At 40.4% G+C, this 11,954-nt stretch overlaps 1 non-coding gene and 1 pseudogene across 1 annotated transcript; one reads left to right on the top strand and one right to left on the bottom strand.

Annotated features, from left to right (window-relative positions):
- Positions 1-1,036: 1,036 nt before the first annotated feature.
- LOC128772813 (U2 spliceosomal RNA) lies at positions 1,037-1,187 on the bottom strand (annotated as a pseudogene).
- Positions 1,188-4,099: 2,912 nt separating this feature from the next.
- On the top strand, positions 4,100-4,231 carry LOC128772766 (small nucleolar RNA SNORA18). Its single transcript, XR_008416922.1, has one exon. It is a non-coding gene; the product is annotated as a small nucleolar RNA SNORA18 (small nucleolar RNA).
- The last annotated feature ends 7,723 nt before the right edge of the window (positions 4,232-11,954 follow it).

Raw genomic sequence — 11,954 nt, 5'->3', positions numbered from 1 at the left:
GGGAAAGCAATATTTTAGTAATAAGGTAACTAGCTACTAACAAATAACTCAATTATTTCAATATTTTAACAAAATTAAACTATTTTTCATTCATATCACAGCCTGAATTGAGTGTTCAGCAGGCAGCTTTTCATATTTTGATTCAAGGATTCTGTCTCCTATCAACTCATGGTGGCACCATCTTCTGAGGCAGGTATATGCAAACATTTTTTTTTTTTTAATCTTCACTTATTTTTGAGAGAGAGACAGAGTGTGAGCAGGGGAGGAGCAGAGAGAGAGGGAGACACAGAATCTGAAGCAGGCTCCAGGCCCTGAGCTGTCAGCACAGAGCCAGAAGCGGGGCTCGAACTCACGAACCGTGAGATCACGCCCTGAGCCGAGGTCAGACGCTCAACCGACTGAGCCACTCAGGCACCCCGCAAACATTTTCTATAAAAGATAGTAATATTTTTGGTTTTTTGGAACATACTGTCACCGTTCTGCAATTGTGGCATGAAAGCAGCATAAAAAATAAACAAATAAATGGACATGGCTATGTTCCAATAAACCTTTATTTACAAACACTGTGGCGGGCTGGATTTCACCCATGGGTGACCATTTACTAGTCCCTGTTCCAAGGTCTTCTCAGAGATGTGGACTGGATCCTCTCTGCATTCAAAAGGTCAAAAGAAATAATAAGGCAGGCAAGAAATGGGACATGACTTCTACCCATATCTTCTTGGCCAGAATCAAGACTCATGGCCCCAACCAAGTAAGCCTGGAATATGTCATTTTCTTGTGACTTAATGAAAGGAAAAGAGATTTGCGACCATCTAGGCAGCCTGTGGCAGAGTCAGTTCTTTTTGTCACGAAATATTTTTCCTTTGTATAGATAATACTCTCCCCATCCCCAAAGAGGACAGCCCAAAGTTCCACCCAGTAAATATATTCAGCTCAAAGTGCAAGTTCTCCAGGTAATGTCCAGTTTCCTCTATCAGGTTCAGATATGGCTCTTTATGGACTGGTGACCGATGAACTAAAAAGACAAATAATCTGCCCAGACACACCCATGCCCATTGATAATGCAACAAAGACAGGAAAATTGAAACACTCTCATTCAGAACAAGGAAGAATTGAACACACAGTTCTCACTGGATCACATCGTTTTGATACTACACTTGATCTTAGCCAAAAGGCCAAGAAACGATAGGATCACATCATTTTGAAATCCCATTGGGTAAATATTGTAAAGTTCTTTTTCTGTGGGGGTGAGTCAACACCTCTGATGGTTCTGATAGCTCATAACAGTCTGTTACTCCATAAGGATGCCCTTACTCCACTCAAGCTCCAATATCCTGTACTGGGCAACCATCTGAATGAATGTCTTCCTCCTCCTATCCAAGTTCTAACATCCATTGGTAGGTCTCCCCACCAAAGGACACCCTTCTTACCCCAGTCAGCCTCTGACCCCTCTGTCCAGGTGACACCATGTTGTCACTTAGCTTCTCAGCTCCACCTAATGACTTTGGGATGGAATAGTTCAGGAAGGGAAAGTCAGAAAGAAAGAAAGAAAGAAAGAAAGAAAGAAAGAAAGAAAGAAAGAAAGAAAGAAAGAAAGAAAGAAAGAAAGAAAGAAAGAAAGAAAAGGAAGTGAAGGGGAAAGAAAAAGAGGCAAAGGAAAAGCTCATAGCCTTCCTTAATTTCTTCTTATTTTTTTTAAAGATTTATTTATTTTTGAGAGAAAGAACACAAGCGGGGAAGGGGCAGAGGTGGCAGCGGGTAGGGAAGAAGATCCAAAGCAGGCTCTGAGCTGACTGACAGCAGCAAGCCCATTACAGGGCTGGAACTCATGAACTATGAGATCATGACCTGAGCCAAAGTCAGACGTTCAACCGACTGAGACACCCTGCTGCCCCTAATTTCTTATAAGTGAGGTATAGAAGCAGAAGTTTTACCTGTGAGTTTCCAAATTTTAGATTCTATTCCCTTCTATTTCTTCTAACAAACCCATGAGGGAATTCTTTCCTGATCTCATCCCTTTCTTATAATATCTTGCCACACACTGTTAAAAATAACCTCTATTAAGTTTCTATTTTCCATTCCCCCAGGAGTCAGTAGACACATAGTCTGCTGCTCAAGTCATCTCAGGCAATAATTCTGCCAAATGTTTTGCCACTGCATCTCATGACTAACCATCTTTTCATCGACAGATACTGGGTTCATTGTAGCCCACCATCCACTTGCCATGTAAATGCCACATAGGTTTGTTTGTTTGTTTGTTTGTTTGTTTTTTACAGTTGCGTTCCACTTTCAGCAGTGGACAAAACACATAAAGGCTCTACTTTTGCTGAGCTTACATCTGTAATATTCTTCTAACTCCTCATATGGTTTTGTTTTAGGAAGGGCATGATTACTTTAAAATGTACTCGAGATTTGTTTTAGTCAGGTATCGTAAGACATGGAGACACAGAAACTGGCATAAAGGAAGAAGTTTTTATACTCATGGATCCCTAGAAGCAGGAGGCATGGCACACCACACAAGACCACACACGGCAAGCACCATGAAGTAGACAGAGTGAGGGGAAAGTGTAGGCTAAAGCTTTTCTTTGGGTTTTCATGGGGAGGAAGGGGTGAGGCAGGATAAGCAAACTAAGCAGGTTTAGGATTGGATAGTTTGATTTCCCTGGGCTCCCAGCTATAAGAATGGTTCCCTGGTGCCCAGTACCTGGCCCAAGAGTGATTTAGGGTGGGAGGTTAGTGTCCTCAATTGCAGGAACCTGGTAAAAGGAGGGGTGGACTCAGGATTGGTTGGTTTGCTTATCAAAGGCTTATTCTCAGGCAAGTTCTTTACTACCTCTGGGAGGGGCAGTTTCTCTCTGGGTCCCTAAGGTCCTAAGATGCCAAAGCATCATAAAATACAAAACATTTTAAAAGGTGAGGGAAAGTTCTCTTCACTTAGATCACTCTCTATAGGTTTCTCATCTATTTAGCAGGACTCAAATTGTATCTTCTTTAGCCACCTTTTCACATCCCCAAATATACATCACCCAGATGCAAAAAGCATCAAGATTTGGCACACTTCCTTCCTCTCTGTCATCTTCTTTCTCTCCTGAATTCTCTTAGGGCAAACTCCAGACATGTCATTTCATCTCTACATACTTTAGAATGCTTTCCTTGACAGTTGATTGAGTGTCTGACTCTTCATTTTGGCTCAGGTCATGATCTCACAGTCATGAGATGAAGCCCCCTGTAGGGCTCAGTGCAGAGTATGGAGCCTGCTTGGGATTCTCTCTGTCTCCTTCTCCCTCTGTCCTTCTGCCACTCATTCTTTCTCTCTCTCTTTCAAAATAAAATAAACTTTTAAAAAATGGGGGGGGGGGTCTGGGTGGTTCAGAATGCATTCCTTAAAAAAATGGCTGTTTTTCTTAAATTACCATATTATTTCCAGGTACCTAGAAATAAAATCACTCATCTTTTTTAAAAAAAAGGAACTGATTCAAAAAAAATTTTTTTTAATGTTTATTTATTTATTTTTGAGGGGGAGAGGGAATGAGAGAGAGGGGAGAAAGATTCCCAAGCAGACTCCACACTGCCAGCGCAGAACCTTACACAGGTCTTGAACTCACGAACCGTGAGATTCTGACCTGAGCCAAAACCAAGAGTCAGACACTTAACTGACTGAGCCACCCAGGCCCCCCAAGAATAACTGATTTTTTTTAAGAGTAACTGATTTTTTGAGAGTTATGGTGCCTCTCTGTGATAGGCAAAATAATGCCCCCACCAAAAAATGCCCATTTCTAGCCCTAGAACCTGTGAATGTTACCATACATAGCAAAAGGAATTTGCAAATGCAATTAAGTTAAGAATCTTGAGATGGGAGGGGCACCTGGGTGGCTCAGTCGGTTGGGCGTCCGACTTCAGCTCAGGTCATGATCTCTCGGTCTGTGGGTTCAAGCCCCGCGTCGGGCTCTGTGCTGACAGCTCAGAGCCTGGAGCCTGTTTCAGATTCTGTGTCTCCCTCTTTCTCTGACCCTCCCCTGTTCATGCTCTCTCTCTGTCTCAAAAATAAATAAATGTTTAAAAAACATTAAAAAAAAAAAAAAAGAATCTTGAGATGGGAATTGAGGTCTATCCCAACCAGGCTTTTTCTGTAGACCTACATTGTTGGAAACACCTCATAGAGTACATATGTGGTTTCCTTTATTCACATTTCTTATATGTTAGATCTGTGGGAAAGAATTATAAGACATCTATCTGCTAAAACTTGTGAGAGACCTAATAGTATTTTTTTTTTTAATTTTAGGTATTGGCATATCTCAACAATCTGTACAGTTCTAGGGTGTGGTAGTTTAGGAGTGAATATGATTTGAACTCATTCACATTCAGAGGGTATTTGAAATTGAGAACCAGGCAGATCCATCGACTGTGACCCTGAACGTGGCCCTAAAGAAATTGGATCACCAAAGATTACAGGTGGAGAATTTTAAAAGTCTGTCCATGTTCAAGTGGAGATCAAAAAAGTCCAACTGAAAGAACTCTGGACTGACAGTGACAAGTGTGGATTGAACAACAGTTCTTTTTTTTTTTTTTTTAACTTTATTTATTTTAGAGAGAGAGAGATGGGGAGGGAGCAGAGGATCTAAAGCGGGCCCCTGCACTGACAGCAAAGAGCCTGATGCAGGGCTCAAACTCACAAACCATGAGATTATGCCTGCAGCCAAAGTTGGACACACAACCAACTGAGCCACCCAGGCACCCCCAAAAAGTTCTTTTCAAAAGGAATTTTTTGAAGATTATGATTCTGACTTTGGAGGAACTATGGTGATTGGCAGTGGCAGCAATCACATGTAAAATTCCTTAAATAAAAAGTTATTGGCTTAAATAAAAAAAAGAATCTTGAGATAGGGAGGTTATTCTTAATTATTCAGATGCACCCAATATTATCATAAGAGTCCTTATAATTAAAAGAAGGAGGCAAGATAGAGTCTGAGGAGGACATGTAACAACTGAAGCCAAGCCATGAATGTGGGAAACCTTCAGAAGTTGGAAAAGGCAAAAAAAGTTTCCCTCCTGGAGCCTACAAGCTCTAGATGTCTTGCTGACACACTTATTTTAGCCCCATGAAGCCCATTTTTTACCTACCACTATCAGACAACAAATTTGTGTTGTTTTAAGCCACTAAATTTGTGGTAATTTGTTACAACAATAGGAAACTAATGCACTGTCTTTGTATGTGCACATGAGCATGTTTCTAGCCAACCTAAAAAGTACACAATTACTGAATCCTACTCCTACCAAAAATTGATATCATTTTGATTATATATATATATATGTGTATATGTAATATATATATGTATATATATGTAATCTCTATACCCAACAGAGGGCTTGAACTCATAACCCCAAGATCAGGAGTCACATGCTCTACCAACTGAGCCAGCCAGGCACTCTGAGCTTTTCTTTTTTATTTAGCAGCTCTTCTCAGATTTTGAGCTTGAGAGACAAGAGAATTTTCATAGTAGTGATAAAATAATTAAATATCTGGAGAATGCCAAATATATTTAATTATGATTAACATCATCTCCATTTACCAGGTGAAAGTGAACCTCTTTGTGGTTTGTCTAGGAAACTCCAAATAAAGTTTAGGTGTATAACAGTTTTACTATTTTGAATTTGAAGTTTGAATGTGAGGACGATATTTTTAAAATTTATCGGAGAAAAAATTTTTAATTTTTTTAAAAGTTTATTTATTTATTTATTTTGAGAAAGTGCGAGCAGGGGAGAGGCAGAGAGAGGAGGGGGAAAGAGAATTCTATGCAGGTTCCACGCTGTCAGTACAAAGCCCAATGCAGGGCTCGAACCCATGAACCATGACCTCAGCCGAAGTCAGACACTTAACTGACTGAGCCACCCAGACGCCCCCAAAATTGTAATCTTTTAAAGAGTTATCAGAGCAGACAAGATATGAATACAAGTCATACAAGTATTAATCTCTGTAAGTCAATCAAAATAAGAGTTTTGTTAAACTTTAGATAAGTTATAATCTTTTTTTTTTTTGGAAATATGCAAAGTACGCTGCATGTTTACTCAGAAAATATTTCACACAATAGAAGTATCTTATTTGAATTTTGGGCAAGCTAGGAATTTCTGAAGAATTTTATAACTGGATCTCCCCTTATGTCATTATGCACTGTTATGTAATACTTGTGCAGATAATAGACCAATCTAGGGGCACAACTTTAAGATTTATTAACACCTTGTCCATATAGAGAGCTTTTCTCTCCAATGTGGCTTAGTTCATTTGTATATTTCCATAAGACTTTCCTATTTCCCTTTGAGAAAGGAGAGAGAAAAAGTCATGCCTCCAGAACCCTTATACTTCTCAAGAGATCATGAAGCTCCAGACAAGCTAGAAACAACAGGTCCTACTCTATTTAGATTTCCGTTCTACCACACATTCAGGCTCATTCATATATGTGTTACATAAACCAAGTGAATCATTTTAAAGTTCTCTTGTCTTTTTACTAAATCCATATGCCTGGAGTTAGCCAAACTGTAAGGTTTAGAGCCAACTATCATGTTTAGGGAGCACACACTTTCCACAAGACTGCCCTTACTCTGACACTAAATGCAAATTTTAGAGAGTTTCCAAAACCACCCTCAGGTTTGGTAATACTAGAAGGACTCACAGAACTTACTAAAAGCTGTTTTATACTCATGGTTACAATTTTTTTTTAATTTTTTTATTTTTAACGTTTATTTATTTTTGAGACAGAGACACAGCATGAACGGGGGAGGGGCAGAGAGAGAAGGAGACACAGAATGGGAAGCAGGCTCCAGGCTCTGAGCCATCAGCCCAGAGCCCCACGCGGGGCTCGAACTCGCGGACCGTGAGATCCTGACCTGAGCTGAAGTCGGACGCTTAACCGACTGAGCCACCCAGGCGCCCCTCATGGTTACAATTTTTAAAAATTTTTTAATTTTTAAGTTATCGCCACACACAAAGTGGGGCTCAAACTCACAACCCCAAGATCAAGAGTTTCATGCTCCACAGAGTGAGCCAGCCAGGGCCCCTCCGCCCGCACCCCCCCCCCCACCCCCGCCATGATTACTATTTCTTAAAGGGAAAGGATACATATCAAAATCAGCTCATGAAAGGAGCACATAAAAGGCAAAAATCTGGGAGCACTTCAAACATAAAACTTTCAATGTCCTTTCTCATGCAGTTGACACATTGTTACTCTCCCAGTGTTGATGTTTGACAATATTCATAGAGGACTACCAACCAGGGAAGCTCATTTGAGCTTCCAGGTACAGAGTTTTTATAAAGACTTCATCACATAGGCATGATTGATTGATTGCCCATTGGGTTGAACGCAGTCTCCAAGGTTAGTTACATTATTGGTCACATGGCCACCCCCCACCCTAAACAAAGACACTCCTATTGAGTATACACAAAACATATATTAAAAGGAAATTACTCAGTTTGGTTACCAAGGTTCTGTTAACAGAGGAAAAAAAAAAAAAAAAAAAACCAAACAGCGATTTTCTCACAGGTGTATCTCATCTGTAAAGCTTTTCCCTTATCTTCAGGTATTAGCATTGCAAAAGGCAGGGATAGAGTTGTTTGTGTTTGAGAGTATAAGTTACACAAAGTCTCAAAATTTCACTTAATCCCGGATCTAGAACTGAAACCTGGTTTCGTTGTGTTTTGTTTTTGTTTCCTTGGGGCACAAAGTTGTGTTTGTATGTTTGTTTCCTATCTGTAGGATGGGATATGTATGTTTACCCTTAGTGGAAGCAAGTGGTGTGAATTTTGTCCCACATTTCTTTAGTTTCCTTCTTGATATCTCCCTCCTATGGTCTATTTGAATTATTGTCTTAATTTAATTTAATTACGTGCCATTTACTGAGCACTTAGAATAAGTCAAACAAAGATACTATCTTGTTTAATAGTCACAATAACTCTTTGAGGTAGATGTTACTTCTATTTTACATACTAGAAAAGTGCCAAAGAACTTAAATCATTTACCCGAGGACTTAAGATCCATTAAATAGTAGGAGATGAAGCTGAGATTTGAACTCCTGCTACATTGTTTGGTTTTTTAATGTTTATTTTTAAGAGAGAGAGAGCACGGGGGAGGGGCAGAGAGAGAGGGAGACACAGAATGTGGAGCAGGTTTCAGGCTCTGAGCTGTCAGCAGAAAGCCTGACACAGGGCTCAAACTCCTGAACCATGAGACCATGACCTGAGCCGAAGTCCGTCGCTTAACGGACTGAGCCACCCAGGTGCCCCTCTGCTACATTGTAATTGTGTTTGTACTAGTAGGCTTTCCTCATCAATCAGCAGCAGTTTCAGGGCACAGATTATGTATTGTACGTCTTTGAATGACCAGAACAAAGTATAGCGTCTAGTATGTTGTAGGCATATAAATGAATGAGCTATCTTTTACAATTTTATAATTGTTAAACATGCATAGATCTTATTTTTTGAAAAAGTAAGTCCCCTGAGGGCAAGGAACGTTGAAGTTGGATCAGAGGTGCTGATGTCAAAACTAGAGACCAGCTAATAGTCTGTTCAGGCCCATACCATGATGTAGTTCAGTATCTGGACCTTAGTTTTACAAGTAAGAAACTCAATTTTGACCATGAATCCAGAGTTAATAACTTTAGAGGGAATTGCTCATTTTGTACAAGCTCACAAGAAAATGATGAAAGAGTGTAAGTATAATTTAACTGGTCAGAGATGAGATTTTCTTGGGCTGTTTTGAAGAGCTGGCTCCCCAAAACATATCACCTCTGTGTTTTCTGGGTAGACTGCCCTCTCTGGAGGCTATTCAAACTGTTATGTCTCAATGTTCAGGAAAAAATTTTTTAATGTTCAGGGAACTTTTCAACTGCAATAGGCACTCAATTGAAACAGATGCTCTTGATTTACACAGGGTCTAGAGTATGTAGGGTAAATAAGGGAAAGACATTAATATTTTCATTCAGGGGGTGCCTGGCTGGCTCAGTCAGTAAAGCGTGCAACTCTTGATCTCAGGGTTGTGAGTTTGAGACTGGATGTACAGATTACTTAAAAATAAAATCTTAAGAAAAAAAAGATTTCAGAGGCACTTGCATGGCTCAGTCCAACTTCAGCTCAGGCCATGATCTCACGGTTCATGAGTTAGAGCCCTGTGTCGGGCTCTGTGCTGTCAGCTCGGAGCCTGGAGCCTGCTTCAGATTCTGCGTCTCCCTCTCCCTCTCTGCTCCTCCCCCACTCACTCTCTGTAGCTCTCTCTCTCAAAAATAAATAAACATTGGGGTGCCTGGGTGGCGCAGTCGGTTAAGCGTCCGACTTCAGCCAGGTCACGATCTCGCGGTCCGTGAGTTCGAGCCCCGCGTCAGGCTCTGGGCTGATGGCTCGGAGCCTGGAGCCTGTTTCCGATTCTGTGTCTCCCTCTCTCTCTGCCCCTCCCCTGTTCATGCTCTGTCTCTCTCTGTCCCAAAAATAAAATAAAAAACGTTGAAAAAAAAAATTAAAAAAAATAAATAAATAAATAAATAAATAAACATTAAAAAAATTTTTTTTTTAAGATTTCATTCAGGTACTGATCTGAGACACTGATCTGATGGCAGGAAGTCCTCAGAAAACGACAGATTGAAGAGAGCAACAATAGGCTCATGAGAGGAAACCATCCTGTATTTAGTTGCATGAGCCAGACTGAGAAGTAAAACATGGCTGTTAGAACAGAAGTTTGAGCCTGTTTCCAACCTATGTCCTAACTACCTCTCTTTCCTCCAAGTACCTGTGGTCTCTGGAAGGAGAGGACTTTTGCAAAAAGAAAAATATGTCTCACCGAAGAACAGGTTAGGAAGCACAAAAGCTGCTTCCTTCCTACCTGGAGAAGAACAAGAACCCCTGATGGTGGTAGTCTGCAGAAAATGGGCAATGGTGTGGACATCGCCTGTGTTAAAAAATGTGGCAGCAGTTAACAGCAGAAAGATGGCAATACTAGCAGACACCAGGGAGTCTGCAAGGGAATACAAAGCGACAGGCAGCAGCTCAATTCTATAATAGAAACAGTCTCTATGGCCCATCCTCTGGGGATTCCTAAAGGATACAGTGAGGGAGATTGTGTTATCTTGGGTTCTTAACTTCTCTGAAAAGGCAAATGGGGGTAATAATAAGAGTACCTATTGGGGTACCTGGGTGGTTCAGTCAGTTGAGCATCCTACTCTTAATTTTGGTTCAGGTCATGATCCCAGGATCATGAGATCAAGTCTCACATTGGGCTCCATGCTGAGTGTGGAGCGTCCTTAAAATTCTCCCTCTCAGGGAGCTCAGTGGCTCAGCTGGTTAAGTGTCCGACTTCAGTTCAGGTCATGATCTCATGGTTCACGGGTTCAAGCCCTGCATCGGGCTCTGTGCTGACAGCTCAGAGCCTGGAGCCTGCTTCATATTCTGTGTCTCCCTGTCTCTGCCCCTCCTCCGCTCACGTTCTATCTCTCTACAAAAATAAATAGACATAAAAAAAAAAAAAGATTCTCTCTCCCTCTGCCTCTCTCCCCTGTTTGTGCATGCACGTGCACACTTGCTCTTCCTCTCTCTAAAAAAAAAAACAAAAACAAAAGAGCTGACTTAAAAAAAAGAGTACCTATTGTCTAAATTTGTTTAAGGATTATATCATATGATGCATATGATGAGCACTGAAAAAAAATACTAATTGTTACACTGATAAAAATGTTAATTCATTATTTTAAAATGGGGTCATTTATAGTCACTCCAATACCCGTCATACTGTTCTGAGAACATACCAGGCACACTCCTGCTTGGTGTCTTTGAATAAACTGTTCTCTTTTCCTGAAATACTTTTCCTCTAGATATCACGATGGTTGGCTCCCTAAAGTCATTTTTTTAATTGTTAGTGTTTTGCCATATTTGCTTTCTTTCTTTTTTAAGTTTACTTATTTGTTTTGAGAGAGAGAGAGTGAGTGCATGTGCACAGGAGGGGCACTATCATCACAGAGCCTGATGAGGGGCTTCAACTCACAAACCGTGAGATCATGACCCAAGCCAAAACTACGAGTTGGACACTTAACTGACTGAGTCCCTAAAGTCATTTATTCAAATGTCACTTAAATGAGGCCTTTCCTTACCATCCTAGAATATCTTATTCCCCTGTCCTGCTTTATTTTTCTCTGTAGTATCTAGTACTCTCTAATATACTAGATATTTATTTATTTAGTTTCCCCTTACTAGAATATACGTTTCATGAAGTGTGGAGGTTTTTCCATGTTTTATTCATTGGTATGTCTTAGTGCCTATAATAAAGCCTGACAGAGAGTAAACATTCATAGTTGTTGACTACATAAAAGATGTTTACTACTTGAACTACATGAAAGATCCAAAACATCTCCTTCTATTTATTACAAGGCACATCAAAGGTCTCGTAACAGAAGGATCTCTTTTGCTATTATCAGTCCATCCCCAAAAGTACATGAAGCCTCTACTAGCACCTAGAAATAATTTAATCCCATTATTCATTCCAGTCCTTCATGCACCCATCACTATTCGTACTTATGGAGTCCCTACCATATGCCAGATACTCACTTGGTACTGGGCATCCAGCAATGAACCTTCATGGAGCTTATATTCCAGCTGGGACAGGGATAGGGCTGGAGGGTGGGGAGTGAACAAAAGAACATGTTTCTTACCTTTGTCCTTTTACCATGTTAAACCACTAATAAAGTAATAAATCCCTCTTCTGGGTTATCTATATTCTCCCATATTCTCCTCCTTATACTTCTTGGTGCTATCTCCCCTTGATCTAGTACTTTGTTTAATTTAATAAAGTATTGAATCTCTTACTTTTCTCTTGCAACAGGGAATTTTTCAGAGAATTACTTTATTTGGCCAAGATCCAAATCCAAATCCAGAGTCAGCTCTGAACCCCTGACTAATGCATCACTGGGCTGATTATATAAATGGC

Source organism: Panthera pardus, unplaced genomic scaffold (genome assembly GCF_024362965.1).
Source record: "Panthera pardus isolate Hobbes unplaced genomic scaffold, ASM2436296v1 HiC_scaffold_10, whole genome shotgun sequence".
Lineage (NCBI taxonomy): Eukaryota > Metazoa > Chordata > Mammalia > Carnivora > Felidae > Panthera > Panthera pardus.
The sequence above is the reverse complement of the archived record's forward strand: the minus strand, read 5'-3'. Positions and strand labels throughout refer to the sequence as shown.